The sequence below is a fragment of the Limulus polyphemus genome, unplaced genomic scaffold (assembly GCF_000517525.1).
Source record: "Limulus polyphemus unplaced genomic scaffold, Limulus_polyphemus-2.1.2 Scaffold1794, whole genome shotgun sequence".
NCBI classification, from domain to species: Eukaryota; Metazoa; Arthropoda; class Merostomata; order Xiphosura; family Limulidae; genus Limulus; species Limulus polyphemus.
In genome coordinates this window covers 151,643-154,628 of record NW_013667404.1, presented here as the reverse complement: position 1 = coordinate 154,628, position 2,986 = coordinate 151,643, and the positions used below count along the sequence as shown (strand labels likewise).

The window sequence follows — 2,986 nt, the reverse complement described above, 5'->3', positions numbered from 1 at the left end:
TTTCGTCTTTATTTTTTCTTAAGTACACTGTGATTTTTACTTAGTACATTCCTTTCGTATTTTATTTAGTATTAGTTCTTGTTTTAATTTAGTCAACGAACTACCTACTATATATATATATATACACACACACACACACACAAGTATTTAAAACTTATATCTGTAAATATTCTGCACTTCCTTTTCTATATTCATCAAAGGTCATCTTGATACAGATTTGTTTCTCTTATGCTTTATCTAACATTTCATAATCTATAGTTTCAATTACAACAAAATACACATTCTAAATGAAAAAATAAGTAAAAATATTTTTCCCATACAAGTTATATTCAACATTACACACAATCCAAACTGTTTTTACTAACTAGCATATTTAATTATTAAAAACAATTACAATTACAACACTATTATTCTTCATACATTACTTATTTATTAAACAGTAATAAAATGGAACCAATCCTTATAACTAATTAGGCTTTACTTAATATATTAACAATTATGGTATTACCTAAGGATTTAGACACTGTCACTTTCAGAAAATATATATGTCATTTCCTTAACAATTAATGAAGAACCATTTCGGTCCTATTTTGAAAAATGCTAGTTTATTTGAAGTTAAGTCATAAAGGACATTCAAATGCATTAAGAAAAGCAACCACATTTGTGCTAAAATTTTACAATGCCCACTTTTAACAATTACATTAAAAAAAAGCCTAACAGAATTATCATAAACATTTTAAGATTTCATGTATCTTTACACAGTGAATAATATCAACAATGACTAGATATGTTTATAATTGGTGTTCTGGTCATGTCAATGATAAGCCATAATCCATCTCAGTAAGTGAAACACATATAATTCAATGTAATAACATTCCATTAAAAGCAAACACAATATGTGAATAGCTGTTTAGTCACAAGTATTTTTATTCCAAAATTAAAACTATTAACACCTTTCAAAATTGGGTGCTTTATACGAAATAAGCAGACTAGAGTTCTATGGCTCAAGGTACCTTCTTTCACCAACATTTCTCAAGGTGACAACACATTAATTTGTAGTGAATAGCCACTATGGTATTGAATCTACATTAGTTCTCATTTTATTTCACTAGGATTAAAAATTCCAAAGTGGTATGACCATGAGCATAATCATACAAGTTATCTTTCTTGCTATTCCTATTGTATTTATAATTAAAAACTGTCATACCTTTCACCACAGACTAAAAAGTTTTCTTTTATATTTCTTACTTTTCCCCCAGCTTCCACTGGAAGTTCCAGGTTACTGGTGAAGGTACTACAAAGATACAAAACCCTATAACCCGTTTTCAAAAGGTTAACGTTTCTTATTCAAGGGCAAACAGTTTGCCCCTGAAGAAGAACAGTCCACGTTTTCAAAACGGGTTATAGAGTTTTGTATCTTTAAGTTAAAATTTCTTGGATACCTCTTTCTAACATCATGGTGAAGGTAGTTCTAACTTATATAAAGATTACAGAGATAGTAAAACTTAAAATAATACTTTTAAATTTTTAAAGCTGAAACATGATTCTCATATAAAGTCTTGAACTTGTACTCTCAACGTTACACTTATGTTACAGTTACACAGAATTTACACTTACACACAAGTTACATTGCAATAAACAGAACAGTGAGTGAATTTGAGCCGTTGAATTAATTTTATTAAATTTAACGACTACTAATGCTTATAAATTATATTAGTAAATAATGTATTAATATTAAAGATACAGTTATGAGGCAATTCTATTATATAAATAATGCTACATCAGTTTACTTACGCTGTTTATACGGAACTTTTGTTACTAACAGATAACGTCAACGATCAAGTTACACGTCGTTAGAGCGCTATTTCTAATTAGACTTTACTCTTTAGTGAGTTACTAATACTTACGCATAGAGATTGGAGGAGACAGTAAATACTTATTTTAAATTTCAGTTAAGTAAACTGCAGTCACAAACATTTATACAATTTTACATAAATATATAAAAAAAATAATTTATGTCTAAGAAAATAAACAGAAGTAAAAAGCAATCAAATGAATGACTGGAATCCATATATGTATATGTAACACGTTTTCCTGATATTGGCAAATCCTTTCTGAAACTAGCAAACATTAATAGAGCCCTCTATTTAAATATATAAAACATGTAATTTATTATTATTAGTTTTAAAATGTCCCCCAGTGGGATAACGGTAAGGCTACAGACTAGAAACCAGGGAGTCATTTCCCCGAGGTGTACACAGTAGGTAGCCCTTAGTGACTTTGCTGTAAACCAAACAAATAAATAGTTTAAAATATTAATATTATATGAACCATTAAAAAAAGCGAAATAACACAGAACAGGTGCATGAAATTAAAAATCAAAAAATAATGGATATATAAAACTTAAACTCCTATATCCAAAGTCTACTGTCACACAAATAATACTATAAGTATTATTGCAGTATGCGGGTAGGATGTGACCTAATGGTTAGCATGCTCAGAATATGAATTCAAGAAATCGCGATTAGGTATGGCATAAAAATGACAGACAAGCCCTACTTTTCGATCAGACAAAGTTAGCGGTGAGTGCTGTTGACAACAGATAGTTCAACGTGTTATTTTAAAACACTTTTGAACATATAAAACAGCAAGTCACGTTACGAAAAGAACAGATAAAAGTTGCGGTAAAACGAAATGTATAAGAGCTACATTTTGACATTGTTTGGTGTTCGTAGGTAATGTGATTCCGTCGAAAATTGATCGCATTTGGGGAGGGTATGTGATGAAAAATTGAAGGAAGCTTCTATGAACCAAAATTAGCTAAATACGATAAGAAAGATGAAGCTTATAAGACTGAAAAGTGATTAGAAAAAATGGTGATAAAGTATTTGGAAGATGGTTATGATATCCAAATAAATTTAATATTTGGATTAATATTGCAAATATAATCTGAGAGGGTTTATTTTTACTTCTAATATTTCCAATA

At 29.1% G+C, this 2,986-nt stretch overlaps 1 protein-coding gene across 1 annotated transcript in view; it reads right to left on the bottom strand.

Moving 5' to 3' along the window:
• Window positions 1–2,120, bottom strand: part of LOC106464963 (putative sodium-coupled neutral amino acid transporter 10) — a 64,018-nt gene extending 61,898 nt beyond the window's left edge. The window contains 1 exon segment of the mRNA XM_022392772.1: window positions 1,795–2,120. The gene's annotated coding sequence lies outside the window, so the exon portion shown is untranslated.
• Between the last annotated feature and the right edge of the window lie 866 nt (window positions 2,121–2,986).